Below are 15,876 nucleotides of genomic sequence, written 5' to 3' on the forward strand. Positions count from 1 at the left end.
AGAACCTACCTTGCTAAAAATCAGAGAACCAAAGGATGAATTGAAAAGCACACTCAGGATGCAGAATATTTGTCTTAGAAGATAAAGTGAACATAAGAGTAGGTGAATGATGCCAAACTCAGGTCATGGAAATTCTGGGCAAGCCCACCCAGGAAGAGTCAAATGATTAAAATCAGTAATTACATAACAAAAGAAAATCTTCCAAGCATAAAGATTTTAAAGGACAAGAAGGCTTACTGTATGCAGGTAAAATTACTAAGTAGAAAATAATATAGAGGCATTCCCTGATAACTGTTTAAACCTCAGTGCAAATATAAGTAGCTTAATGCTGCTAACCATAAAAAGAGTCCCATTCTCAGTGAAGAGAAAACAGACTAGATTTGAATTTCTCCTCTGCAACAGTCAAACCCAGAAAGCAATAAAGAAACGTCTATAAAACCATCTGAAAATTACAATGTAAACCAAGATTTTACATCTCGACATGTTGTCCTCAAGTATAATGCAATAGTCGACATGTTGTCCTCAAGTATAATGCAATAGACACTTTTAGTCCAGCAAAGACTCTAGAAATTTATCAGCTAGCACCAGTCACTCAAACCTGTGTTCTTACACTAAGGGCAGACTACAGAAGGAACTCCTAGATCTGCAACGCATAAGTTGTTTCATGGGTTAGTCAATTTACAGAGGTAAATAAATAAGAACACAACGTACATTAGTTATACCCCCTTTATAACCTTCAGCACATTGCATTACAGTTTTATAGTTGCTTCCTTTGAGACCTTTCCTCCATAGAATGATAATCTGGAGAGCAAAGACATTTATTTGTATTATCTCTTCTATGCTCTGAAGGTATTTGTCAATTACATCTGTTGTCTCTTGTGGCATAGTCTCATTTAAATCCATTCTCTTGCCTCCTAGATCTGATCACACTGAGAACTTTTGTGATGGGAATCAGAGAAATCACTAACAAATCCTATTTAGAGACTCTATATTTCAGCAATCTTTTCCAAACCGAAGTTTAATTTTTACAGCAGCTTTGCACAGTGGGGCTTAGTGCTGTGTCAGAAACAGGACACGAAATATGCACACAGGCTGTGATGGACGAACAGAGCTTTCAAGGGAGGTGGGAACCAGCAGTTGGCTCAAGGAGGGACTCCCCCTGTCCCAGGTCTGCCACCTAGAAGAAGAAACTGGTACTCTGTGCTGGTGACATGGTTTACATTCCTAGGAAGGAATGCTTTTCTTTTCATGGCAAATCATTGTTCACTATCCTCTATACAGTCTTATCAGGATCTCCTTTTTTTTTTAATCTTTTTTTTTATTTTTAATTTTTTATTTTTTTATTTTTTTATATAATTTTTTATTTTTTATAAACATATATTTTTATCCCCAGGGGTACAGGTCTGTGAATCACCAGGTTTACACACTTCACAGCACTCACCAAAGCACATACCCTCCCCAATGTCCATAATCCCACCCCCTTCTCCCAAACCCCTTCCCCCCAGCAACCCTCAGTTTGTTTTGTGAGATTAAGAGTCACTTATGGTTTGTCTCCCTCCCAATCCCATCTTGTTTCATTTATTCTTCTCCTACCCACTTAAGCCCCCATGTTGCATCACCACTTCCTCATATCAGGGAGATCATATGAGAGTTGTCTTTCTCTGCTTGACTTATTTCACTAAGCATGAGACGCTCTAGTTCCATACATGTTGTCGCAAATGGCAAGATTTCATTTCTTTTGATGGCTGCATAGTATTTGATGTAATTTGTAGTGTGATTCAGTTGTAGTAGATGAAAGCATTTCATTCCAAGTACTCATAGCCAAGAGGTTTTCAATTATATCGATATGTAGCTTTAAAATTGGTCTTTTCATTGGATAAACTTTGACAAACATACTAATTCACAGAGTATTATGATTTATAATTATAATGAAATACAGAATAATGAATAAAATGATCATTAATATATTAAAATATTTGTCTAGGATTAACTTTATAAATAAGAGAAATTACTATCATTATTAGTAAATAGCAATATGCATTCTGAAAACCAGAGGCCACATGGGACTTCTCCTTCAAGAATATGCCTAATGAGGAGGACTGAAAAGCCAAGCTTGAAATTTCTTGACCTTTGTGCTAAGTACCTCAGTGCTTTCTTGTTCTCCCATGATGCTGCTAAAGCCAAAGGCTTGGGACTACTTCTGATCCCTGAGGAAACATTTCCCCCTTGAAAAGCCTGAGACAGAATTGTCTTCTGAGTTTTAGGACCAAAAACTTAGGAATTTTATTTTTTTTCCACTTTTAAAATTTTTATTTCACAACAACTCACAGTAACTCAAGTGTATGCCGTTAAACTTTACAATATCTTATATATCATTTCACTTCATTCTTAGGAATAAGCCTGTTTAGATCATAGTAATTACATCGTAGTAGTATCATGGTTGGCTGTCTGTTAACCACTCTACATGGAGGACTTCTACAGTCCTTGCCACTCTGTGATACGGAGTATATGCCTTTACCCATTTTAGAGAGGAGTAGTGAGCCACAAAAAGTCACATAAGTTCCTGCAAATCCATGAGAGTTGGAGGAAAAGACCAAATCCGTCATATTGATCTGCTTGTGGATAAGAATTTTTATTGTCATGGCTCTAAGATTGTACATTTGGTGGTTTTTTTTTCCTCCTGATTTAATTAAGAGTCTTGTAAACCTATGTGAATGAGTTGTTAGCTGTAGTTATGCTGTCCTTTAGAATTTTTTCTTTTTTTTTTCTTTCTTTTTTGTTTTTTAAAGATTTCATTAATTTATTTGATAGACAGAGAGATCTCAAGTAGGCAGAGAGGCAGGCAGAGAGAGAGAGTGAGAGAGAGAGAGGAGGAAGCAGGCTCCCTGCTGAGCAGAGAGCCTGATGCAGGGCCCTATCCCAGGATCCTGAGATCATGACCTGAGCGGAAGGTAGAGGCTTAATCCACTGAGCCACCCAGGCGCCCTTAGACTTTTTTTTCTTAAGTGCTGTAATATTTTGAAGAAGTTAATTGTGCCTTCGCCCAATGCCCAGGTGCTTCTTGCTTTATTTCTAATCTAGCTGAACTCAGGACCCTCTCACCCTTGCATCCCACCTTAAATGAGTGCATTTTGCCCAGATGTGGAGCATGGCCTGTTTTCACTGATTTCTCCACCATTTGCAGGAGGGATAGCAAATGTTTGGGGAGATAGAAGTAACTATTTACATAACAGATTACTGTAACAAAGGTTACAATTAAAGACTTGACACTTTTCTTAATTTCATGTATGCGTATGTTTCTATTATCTAACCTCCAACCAAACTTTTCCTTCTTTCTGGCTTTTCTCTTGGGCTGTCTTCCTGTCCCCCTCTGGCTAGAACACCCTTCGCTTTCTTTCTGATGCCCTGAGCATCTGAGCTTCATTCCTGTTGCCCTAGAAATCTCAGGAGTCTTCTGAATTAACATGTAGATAAATGTAATCTCTCCAGTGTGGTCCTACTCTCCCAGACCAGCCCTGAGAGGAGAGTGTCCCATTTTGTAAGACAGACTGTCTAGTTTCACAAATAAAGGACCCTCTACTAGAAAGTAACAAAGTATTTTCCTGAACAAGAGCAACAACAAAACTTATGGAATGGAAGGAACAGTATCAGGTTCATCTTAGGACCCTGAGATCATGACCTGAGCCCAAGGCAGCTACTCAACGGCTGAGCCACTCACGAGCCTCTCAGGTTCGGTTTTAAATAACAAATGTTCTCCCTTTTTCTGTACTACTGAAAAGATCATCCCAGCTTTGGGTCTTGTATTATGCTTTTGTCTCTTCCCCTTTAATTTAACAATTCTATAAATGGTTTCCCAAGTAATAATCCCTCCTGAATCGTGGACGTCTTTAGAACTTTTTGCTTCCTACTTTTATGTAGACCTTTTCTCCCCCTCTATGACCTCTGTTTTAGTGTATTGTGCTCAAATTGGTCCCAGTTTGATTCATTTAAACCTGAGCCCTTAACTTCATCCTGGGAGGAATGAAGATTTATGCCCTACCACACTGGGTAAAAATGAATTAAGCTGAGATGAATAGACCTGCTCTTGCTAAGAAGGAGTGCCAGGAGGCGCACCGGAAGTTCCGTGTACCACCCATCCAGAGGGCTGTTTCCCCAGAACTGCCAGTATGAACAGACTTCCCCTTTGAACAGCTATAAGGACCTCTCCTTTGCTCCACTCTACACAGCAGCACCTGCACCCATGCTCTCTTCGAAGCAGAATGTGGCTGATCCCTGGACGATCCACCGCAGACCTAACTTGCTCAGGTTAGGAAGACAGAGTTACGTTAACATGCAAAGAGTAAGGACTGTGTATGATGAGGAAAATGAGCCCTGAGGGAGGGCAGAACATTCCCAGGAGGGAGCAGAGTGTAGGACAGGAGCCTCTATGAAAGGGAAAGCAGATGGGGTGGCTTACTTTATCTTCTTTTAGACACATGGGTCACAGCTTTTCATGAGTTCCTTCTCGAGAAAGGTCTGGATGCTGAGAGCAGCCTGAGACACAGTTCTTGATGCAAATTGTCTTATTTTAAAATATACTTACATGTATATGCTGCTTTTTATAGGGACTCTCATTTTCTTGCCTGCATAAAGCTTCAAATTAATATTCTCTAGCCAGTATTACATATATAATATATATAAACATATAAAAGCTATATATACATTTATATATAACCATATATAACTATATAATTATATAATTATATAAATATATATATGTGTGTGTGTTTGTGTATATATATATATATATTTTTTTTTTTTTTCATTCCTGGCCTGGATAGACTATCTGAATGTTTCTGATACTTTTTTTAAGATTTTATTTATTTATTTGACAGACAGATCACAAGTAGGCAGAGAGTCAGGCAGAAAGAGAGAGGAGGAAGCAAGCTTCCTTATCAAGTAGAGAGCCCGATGCAGGGCTCAATTCCAGGACCCTGGGATCATGACCTGAGTGGAAGGCTTAACCCACTGAGCCACCCAGGCATCCCTGAGGGTTTCTGATTCTGATGAAGGGAAAATTTTACAACTCTTACTCTCCTCCCCCTGCCTCACCTCACCCTGCCCTGTCCTGACCCACCTACCCTTTAGAAAGGCCGACTTCCTCCAGACCAGCTTCATGCTCTAAATGTTAAATATACTTGATTGTTCAGACAAATTTATTTAAAATTCATTTTCTTCTTTGGACAGAAACTATTGTTGACCTGCTTTAACCACAGATCACTAGTTTACTTTGAACAAAGTCTATATATTTCTATGATCTTTGTTTTTTTCCTTAAGTCATCATGAAAATGAAAAGTTTTTAAAAGCGTAATTAAGAAATCTTTTCTAATTGGGATCATTCAGGCTGCCAATTTTTTAAGCTCGGGCTTGTTTGGAGTCACCAGGAATTTTTTTTTTTTTAATTTATTATCATTAATGGAGAATTTAGTCCTGTTAAAATTAAGCTAGCTGTTGTTTTCTCTCCCTGACTCAGCTAATTAGTTTGGTATTTACTTGAATTTATTGCGAGATGTTGCAAAACCAAAGCTATGTAAACGACACTGGAATAAGACTTTATGAGGAAAACATAAACAAGGATGCACTGTCAAATAAATCATCCTTAATGGTGGGTAGAAAGTTTGGAGGTAGAAAGTCTGATTTGAATTCTTACTCATTTAGTGGTTCATTCACATGTGTTGAGTGACAACCTTAAGTGAAGCACCAGAGACAGGTACAATTTCCCAACAGTGTGACCTTGCGCCAACCATTATATCCTCCCTGATCTTTTGTTCCCTTAATAGTAACATGAAAGAAATAATCCCTATTATAATATAATAATTACATTAAACTACAATAATTTATCCAGTGTTCTTATGAGTATTTAATGAGGTGCTATATTAAAATAGTGAGACAACAGAGATGGAAGCATTTTTTAAATCCTGAAGTAATTATTGTAATTATGGTTGCTTATGCAAATAATGAAACACATTTCACTCTGTGTTCTCTACTGAGTTACGTAGGAAGGAGGAAAGTTATGTAAGACCGTGTTACTAGCATTGCATGCTGATATCCCCAGCAACGGCAAGATTTAGAAAATAGGAGGTGGCATAGGAAGTGGATGAGGCTGAGGTCAAGTTCAGTAACTGGCAAATGAGGTCATTAGTGGAAAGGTCCATCTGTGGATATAGAGGAAGGGGCGCTTAAAGGCAGCAGGACCCGGGGAGGTTGTTGAAGGGAGGGATGTACAGAAATGAACCTTGAAAGATAGAGAAATTGAGTGAACAAAGGTGGGACCATCCCAGGAATGCACATGGGATGTCAGTCTAGCTAGAGCATGGCTTTAGCTAGTGAGTAATAAGGCAAGTGGTAAAGCTAACAACTAAAATTGAGGAGAATTTTGAAGAGCAAAGAGACAAGTGAAATTGTTCTATTTGAAGAGTGCTTTATCACTGAACATCATCAGATAAATGGGTTAGAAACTTGATTTATCAGTTATTATTTTCCAGTAAGGACAAGGCTAAGATGCCCCGTCTATGAATATCTGTCTCTCCTCCTTGCTTGGAGGACTAGATGAGATAAAACTCACCACAGTATGTGGCATTTATGAGATTTTTAATAAACTTTCCTTTTCCTTCTTTTTATGAGGCTTTGACCTTAAATTAGAGTGTAAATGCCTCATGATGGTTTCCCTGCACATTTTATCACTTAGATGTGTCTCAGATTTATATGAGCTGCTTCCTATAGCCTAAGATCTGAAAGGATTGTCTTCAGAACTTATCTAGCAGAATATACACATAAGTTCAAGTGTAACTGTGGCCCTTGATTTTTTCCCTAATCAAATGCAATTGCTTCTTCACCTAAATCCAAGTTCTTTAAAACATGTGGATTGTATTAATAACATCCAGGAGAGAAAGTAGGCTCTCCGTTATGTATCCTTTACTAACTGTTGCCTGCTGTCTACTTATTGTAAGAATCAAGCTATTTCTTCATGCCAGTGACGCCGGATTTGAGTTCATTTTGTTAAGTAGTTCAGAACATCACCTATCAGCATCTATTTCTTCCTCCTAAATAAAAGATGACCTTCCTTTTCTTCTTTTTCTTTGGTTTCTCATTAGACAATAGATCAAGATGATAAAGTAAGAGGAGTCTTTCCTCGCCTCGCTTTAGGTGTGTGCTATTGTTTTGTTCCAGTTCTTGGCAACCGCAATATGGAAAACAGTTTTTCAATGCATGGTAAGAATAGAAGCAATTTTTTAATACCTTCAAAGAATGAGAAAATCTTAAAATGGCCCCAGTTCGACTGTTTTATTCAAGCAAGGCACTTATTTTTTATTCCATTTCCACTCTTTGTGTTGTAACCTCATTTTATTTCAAGCACCATTGCAGTCTCAATGGGCCCAGAGCTTACCTGAACAAAGGAGACGCGGACTAGCTGACCTCTTCATCCTATCTTGTCCTCCATCTGCTCTGCCATGTCTCTGCCCACCCCCTTTCCAGAGATCTCACCCTTCCTTAAGTATAAGACCTTGTTTCCTCTTAGCTCCATGCTAGAGACATTCTCTGAAGGGACCTGATTTCTTATGTCTCCCATTTGTCCTGCACAGTGTTTCCAACCTCATCGTGCTTCTGCTTTCAAGATTTAGAAACAATTTCTGAATTACGAAGCCTTGTCCCTGGGAGGGTAAGGGACAGTGGCATGGTCTGCTTAAGTGAAGTGTTGCCCATACTTAACTGGAAAAAAGGTCACAGATTCCTGGGCTCCTTCCAGGACTTGCTGAATCTGTTTTGAGGAATAATCCATTTTGAGGAAAATCTGTGAACTTAGTAAGCATAACAGGCGATGCTCATATGTAGGCTGGTTTAGAAATGTAGCCCAGCCGAGTTCACAGAATGCAAACCAGAGAGTCTGAGAGTCTGAGAATGGCAGTACCACATTTACTATCTGCAGAGAACTGGGAAAGTCATTTCACTTCCCTATGTTTTCCCATTAAAAATGAAGGCATTAACAGCTTACAGTCATCGGTATTGCGAGGCTAAAATATGACAAAATACATACAAAGGTGGACAACATATACTAGCTCCTGCTGCTTCCCTTTTTGTTTCAAACAGTTGCTTTTCTGAATATTGGAGGAAAGAATGAATGGTGCTTTCTTTCCCTCTTACCACATAGGCTTGTGAGAGGCAGATCTGAGATTCCAGAACCAGAGTTCTTGCTTTGGTTTCCATGCACACATGAATCAGATCTGCAGATATAATGTGAAGTAACAGAGTCCCATGTGAAGTAACAGAACTGGTAGAAACTGGTACAAACATCTCTCCCTCACTGAGACTAGGACCGTCTGGACTTATAATGGAAAGACCCCAAGACATACCCAAGAATGACAAGGGACCATGATTCAAGACCCCAAGCCCCTATATATTCAGCCTTAGTCCAGAAGTCTAAATCCAAATGGACCCAGGGCACAGCTCTGGAAAGCCAGCATGTCCAAAGTAGGGTGAGCTCTGGAACAGGGAAAGCTGGACCTGATGAGTAATCATTGAGGCTCAGCCCTGAGCAGCATACCAGAGATGGAGGCGTGAAGCCAGCGGGTCAATGTCCCAGATCTGCCACAAATGTGCAACTGTTTTCTGACACCACAGTACTCTGCCCCTTGCCCACCTGGATTTCTCAGAGGATCCATAAGGTCAGACCCTACAGAACTGGTTTGTAGGCTGATTGTAGGTGATATTGGGAAGTACACTGTGGAAGACTGGGGTAGACTGTGGGTTATTCAGCCCTGGAGATGAGAGGCGTATACTTATCTTATATGGGCAGATATTTAACATGGAGTCCAGCCTGGGGTATGGTGACCAGGCCAGTGAGGCATCCACCATGCCTGGCCTCAGTTTGTGCAAGTCAGCTCCAGCTCTCCCCGCACTAACCTGACCTGGGGTCTGGATACCTTGATTAGGATTATGGGTCACAGGGATCCAGGATAACTGGAATTTGATCACAAATTCTTGGAATAGGTTTCCCTGCAAACCCCAGCCTAGACTGTGTTTCCTAAACCCTCTTTCCTTTGCTCTATATCCTTAGGCTTCATAACAGCCATGAAAGTTGAATGAGCCATTTAATCTCCCTGATGCCCCATGTTTTCAACTGGGTGTTGGGGCTGTCAGGCTGGCTGGGCAACTTAAGGGCCTACTACACTTGGCACATAGTGTGAGCCTTGTGAATGTTAGTTCCCCTTTCACTTTTCCCCCCTTTGCCAGAAAGATCCTCTGAATATTTGTTTGTGCTCACTCTTCTGACACTTGGATTTACATAATAAACTGTCACTCTTGTATTTCCATCCTCTGAGAGCCACGAATAGTAAAACCTTCCTTAGGATAATCCCACCTGTGGACTGGGGGATAAGAACAAAGTGAGTTCCTCTGGTACCGGAAGGAGAGGTAGGTTTGTGGAGGTTAAAGGCCCTGACATGAAGTCGTGAGCATCCTTGCTGTCTGACTGTTCTGAAAGTAAGGCAGAGATTTGTGAGGTTCAGAGAAACTCTCAGAATATTTCAGGGGTAGGTTTTCAAGACAAGGATATGGTTGTTTCCTGACATGGAGACAATCCAAAGAGGTATCATTCACTCATTTAGCATATTTAACCAAGTGCTAAACCCCAGAATGTTGTGAACACACTAGATTGGTTCTTGGGCTTGCATTGCTGACAGAGCAATGAGGGAGGCTGATGAGAAATGGATAATACGGGCACCACCATGTCCCCCATGTTAAGCCTAGAGTATCTGTTCTCCCAGCTACTGGGAGGCTGCTCCGCTGATGACTGGCAGCTGAATACCTCTCCAAGAATTGCCTTTGTCTGAGGACACCACCAGAGGGGTCACCCCTTACCCTGCAGCTGATGGATGTGAGGGTCTGGGCCTCTTGCCTTGTCTCTGAACAATTCTATCTGCGGAGGGATCCCAGAGCTTGATTGAACTCTTTGTTACAACTGCATTATGGTTCAATCTCTCCATCTGTTCAGTTCTTTTTTTATTTATTGACCTATAATTCACATATCCCAAAATACCACTCCCTTGAAGTGTAAAATTTAGTATTTTTTTAGTGGATTCATAAAGTCATGCAACCATCACCACTATCTACTTTCAGAACATTTTTATCACCCAGTTTAAAAAGAAACACAAACAAACAAAGCTCATTCCTGTTAGCAATTGCTCCCCATTCATCCCCTCCCCAATCCCTGGCAACCACTCATCTACTCTCTTTCTCTATAGATTTGCCTGTCCTGGGTATTTGCCATCTATGGAATGGTGCAATGTGTGGCCTTTTGTGTCTGGCTTCTTTCACATGGCATCATGTTTTCAAGGTTCATCCACATTGCAATATGTAATACCATTTTATTTTATTTCTCATTACCAAATAATATTCCTTTCATGGATATATCACATTTTGTTTATCTTTTCATCACCTGATGGATATTTGGATGGTTTTCTGCTTTGAGCTATGGTAAATGGTATGACTGCTTTGAATGTTTGTGTATAAGTTTTGTGTATATATTTGTTTTAAGTTTTCTCCTTCCACATACTCTGAAGTGAAATTGCTGGATTATGTGGTAGCTCTGTGTTTAACATCTTGAGGTACTATCAAATTCTTTTCCAAAGGAGCTGCATCATTTTACATTTTCCCCAGCAACAAGTAAGAGTTGGCCAGACCCTCATTGACGCTGGTGATTATCTTTCTGATTCCAGCTATCCTAATGGATATGAAGTAGTGTCTCACTGGGGCTTTGATTTTATTTCCCTAATAACTAATGATACTGAGCATTCCTTCCCTGCATGTATTGTGTATCTCTACTTGTGTATCCTCTCTGGAGAAATGTCTGTTCGAATCCTTCATACATTTTCAAATTGGAGTCTTTATTGTTGAATTGTAAGAGTTCTGCAGACAAGTCTCTTATCATGTATATGATTTACAAATACTTCCTCCCATTCTCTGGCTTGTCTTATGTTTTGGAGCACATACTCATTTTTATCTTTTTCATGTATCACTTACGTTTTTGATGTCTTATCAGAGAAACCATCACCTAATTCAAGATTTACTTCCACCAGATTCACTCCTATGCTTTTACTAAGAGTTTTATACTTCTAGTTCTTACTGAAGTATAGATCTGTGATCCATTTCATGCCTCGGTGCAGTTCTGCTTGTCCCATATCTTCCAGGTACTGTTCCCAAGTATACTTCCCTGTAAATCCTCTACAAACCCGAGTTTGTTTCCCAGGAATCAGGTCGTTGACTCACAAACATGAAAATAAAGTATGATGATTGGGGAAATCATGGAACCTATGAACATAGCTGTCCCAGGCAGGATTTCTAGGAAGGAGAGATATCCTTCCTAAGGGGAAGACAGGCCCATAGAAGCTCCTAATGGAACTGGCAAGGAAAGACTTCTTCATCCACCCTTGCCTGAGTCCATTCAGGGTGCTCTAACAGAAATACCATAGACAGGTGGCTTATAAACAAAGATTTATTTCTTACAGTTCTAGAAGCTGGAAAATCCAAGGTCAAGGAATCAGCAGATTTGGTGTGTGATGAGAGCCAGCTTCCTAGCTCAAAGACAACCTTCTTTTCTCTGTGTTCTCTCATAGCACTAGAAGCAAGGGGGTTCTCTGATGTGCCTTTTATAAGGGCAGGAATCCCATCTGTGAGGGTTCTGCCCTCATGGACTAAGCACCTCTTCAGGCCACATCTTTTAATACCATTGCATTAGGCATTAGGATTAACATATGAATTTTAGGGGGATACAAACATTCAGTCTGTAGTACTTACTTTGCTCCAAAGACTACATTACTCCAAAGAAGAAATTTTCAATTACAGAAACCAAAGTGCAGGCAAGTTAATATTCAGAACATGTCATTGGATCGAGTTACATATCTCTTTATTTATGTAATATAGCAGGAGAAATATAGTAGGTATTTCTAGCAATTGTTATCATGTAACATATAATTAAATGCTATAAAGATGGGTCTATTACATGTGAAATAAATACAATTATGTTTGATCCAGGCTGTAAAAAAGCTTACTTCCTATATACTATATGTTAATGTGCAATATGGAGTGGATTTCTGCTTACTTATTTAAAAAGGAAATCCAATTAGTAATTTTAGCATATATTATGTGGTCTAGATATTTGCTGCTTGATTGCCACTTTGGAGATATTTTAGCTTATTGTACTGAATCATAGAATAAGCTTTCTGCTCAGAAAATCTAAAGGGAAAAGGATAAGAGAGGGCAGGATTTGTTCAGCAGTTTATTGGAATTGAATATTTTTGCATTTATATATTCAAATTTAATTTTTAAATCCTAAGTTCTGCTAAGTCTTAGTAACTCATCATCAAAGACAGTTTGAGATGAAGGATACTGCCATCAGCTAGTCTCTGCTCTCACTTAACATAAAAGGAAACTGAGTCTCAAACGTGGGGTGACTGGCCCTAGGTATGGATGAATTAGCAACAAGACTTCACTTAAGATCTGACCCTGACCACTCCCAATTCTTGCAACAAGCTGCTTGAGTATTTTTCAATGTGGCTTCATGCTGTTGATTTAAAATGTGTGTAAGTTTCTGTTACGACATTTGTGAATGGGGACAGGCCTAACAAAGGGCATGCAGGCTTTTCCACCAAGTTGTGCCAACATCTAGGTATTAGAAAGCACCACAAAGATGAATATGCCTCACCTTTCACTCAGTTGCAGACAGTAAAGCCTTGGGGGTCAGAGGCAAGGTTGTCTCATACTACGTGAGGACCTGACCCAGAGCAACTCCTGGGAAGGCAGAGCATCCCAGGAGTACTTGGGCAGCATGGGCCAAGCTCATCTTTCAGCTCCACTTGGAGGAATACCCTAAGGGTAAAACCCGGTAAGGTATTCCAGAGATTGCAGAAATGAAAGGAAATCCTTGTTTTGAAGCAGAGTGTTGATTTTACTTTATTTTCAATGTACTTCTCCAACATATTTTTTAATTTTGACATAGAAAGGGCATAGAGAACATCCATATATCCACTGTTAAAATGTGCATTCATATACCCACTGCCCAACTTAAGAGAAACAAAATGTGGATTTAAAGTTTTGTTAGTAACTAATTTTCTATCACTGTGATAATTCTATTTTTAATGCTCTGAAAGATTTAAAAGCAAAATTTCGAAATAGCTTTCATAAATCAATTTGACCTTACCCTGAAACCAAAACAATAGTTAATTCACTTGAAGCCAAGATATAATAAGTTCAAATAGCAAAATATTTCCCTGAGTCAATTTTAACAAGATAAATCAAAAATAAAGTAGTTCATATTTTCATATTAAAAGTCATTTTATGGGAGCCCCTTTGTTTCATTGAATTTAAATATGTCATTATAAGCTCAATATATTCCCAGTAGTGTCACCATGCAGTGACAACCACTATTAATATTTTCACGTGTTTTCTTTGAGCTTTTTGAAATTCTTTGCATGAGTTTTTTAAAGGATGTTTTAGATTCTCTTGCACAGATGAAGAGCATCTCCTTGCCACTCCCCCCATAAAGGAGTGTTCCCTGGGATTCTGTATTCCCTTGATAAAGAGAAGGCTGGCTGTCTCCTACATAAGCTGTTCTTAAGCCAACCATAGTTGGCCAGGATGATTGGTTTGGCCATGAGAGGGATCAGTCTAACCAGAACCTTGGCCAGTGCAGATATGAAATTTAAGAAGGGAGTTTGTATGAAATGTATCTGATTATGAAAAAAATCCTACCAGGAATGCACAAAGTCACCCGTCCAGAAATCCCGAAAGAAGTGAGAGATACATACTCATTGGTGTTTTCTGACATTGTTTACTCCTGTCCTTGCCTAATCACAGGATGAGAAGAGAATGCAACAGGAAGTGTCTTAGATGTCAGATCCATCTTAAATCCATTTTAAGGATGGAATAACAAGGGCGCCTGGGTGGCTCAGTGGGTTAAGCCGCTGCCTTCGGCTCAGGTCATGATCTCAGGGTGGGGTCCTGGGATCAAGTCCCGCTCTCTGCTCAGCAGGGGTCCTATTTCCCTTCCTCTCACTCTGCCTGCCTCTCTGCCTACTTGTGATCTCTGTCTGTCAAATAAATAAATAAAATCTTTATTAAAAAAATAAATTAAAAAATTTAAAAAAAAATGGGATAACAAGGCACAGATTAACTCACATGTCCTAGATCCCACAGCAGAGAGAGGAGCTATAGCCCAGCTGCCTTCCTAGGGACTCTATTTTCCTGTCTATAGAGCAACTACATGAATTTTTCTCACCTATCTTTCAGGACCTCATTAAAATGCATGCAATTATACCAATGTGAATATTCTAATATGGGTCACAGACATTTGTTTGAATTTTGCTAACATTCCATTTTTTTAAATCACAGGTAAGATTTTTCACCTGACTGAAATGTGAACTTAACAAATCATGAAAACTTGTAAGAGCCTGCAAAATAAGATTCTGAGCAGTTATCTAAGGGAAAATCAGATGCAAAATTTAACTGGCAAAGGAATAAAATTAAATCAGATGCCAGGATAACCCAGGTCCTTCTCTGTCTCTTCAGATTATAGTCTTGCAGCTGCTGTGCTGAGTATTTGATGAGAAGTGAAAGACATTAACACTTTGCAAAACATGACAAGAAATACATTTGATAAACAGTTCCCCCTGCAGATGAAAATGTGCCCTCAGGTATAGTTCTACAGAGAAAATGAGATTTTCAAAGTAAATTTTATAAGGCTTTTTGTTGTTGTTGTTGTTTTGTTTTGTTTTGTTTTTTAAGTTTGAGGATGTGTGCAGCATAGTTTTGGGATTTAAGCCTGTGTTCATGATTTCCTTGATAATAGGATTTCAGACTCCCATTCTTTTCCTTGCCTTTGATATCCAGTTCTTTGATAGCCTGTGTGGCGATAGTCTTACATAGTTTTCACTCACTGCAACTCTAGTGACTTTTTAAAAGGTAGACCTAACAGAAGCACAGTCCAGAGGGATAGAGCAGGATTTTGGAACTCTGCACACTTCCTTCACCATATGTCAGGTCTCTGACCTTGAACAGATCATTGAACTTACTTGAATCACCATTTTCTTATCTGCCAGACTAGGTGTGAATTTGTCAGAGATGGTGTTCTTTAAGAAATGAGTTTCATTTGGGATATGTATGATCGGAGAGAGGAAAACACTGGATCCCAGGTTGGGGAAGAATATAATCAAAACCTTGAAGATACCTAGCAATGAGATCAGTCTGACTGATGAGATATTTTGAGACATCGTACATTTTAAGGCTGAGGAGCTAAAGTGGAGTCAAGTTAAGATGAGCCTTAAAGCCAAGTCAAAGGGCTCAGAGTCGATGTGGTAAGGACTAGGGAACCATTAGGTATTTGAGTCATGGTCTGAAAAGTAGAGAAACAGATGCTGGAAGACAGGCGTGGTAAATGGATAAGAGGAATTAGTTTGGATAATATTTTGCAGCCTAGGGAATAACCTAGAGATTAATATATTTAGATTCCTTAGGATGTGTGTGTGTGTGTATTAATAACTTTGGAAGACTAGATGTCTTACAAGTTAATAAATTATCCTGGTTTCAAAGCTAGTCAGAAGTTGCTTTTTGGTTGCTTTGTCTACAAGGTTGTGCCAAAGTTTCCAGTAATGGGTTATCACTATGCCCAACCAATGAGAGATTTGCCTGTGGGTGCACAAGTGAAGGTAGTTCATAAAAGGTACATAAAGGTACATAAAACCAAGCCTCTCGTCTAGAAACCCACAAATGTGCTTACACTTCATATCAGAGAGCCAAGTTCCATATTACCTCATGGTGAGTTTTGATCAAAGTAAAGGGGGCACT

The 15,876-nt window shown here is 39.4% G+C and overlaps 1 protein-coding gene across 5 annotated transcripts in view; it reads left to right on the forward strand.

Moving 5' to 3' along the window:
- The window catches only part of NRG3 (neuregulin 3), a 1,046,954-nt gene that overhangs the window by 873,765 nt on the left and 157,313 nt on the right, over positions 1-15,876 (forward strand). The gene's annotated exons all lie outside the window — the stretch shown is intronic.

This window comes from Mustela nigripes, chromosome 4, assembly GCF_022355385.1.
Source record: "Mustela nigripes isolate SB6536 chromosome 4, MUSNIG.SB6536, whole genome shotgun sequence".
In the NCBI taxonomy this organism is placed as follows: domain Eukaryota; kingdom Metazoa; phylum Chordata; class Mammalia; order Carnivora; family Mustelidae; genus Mustela; species Mustela nigripes.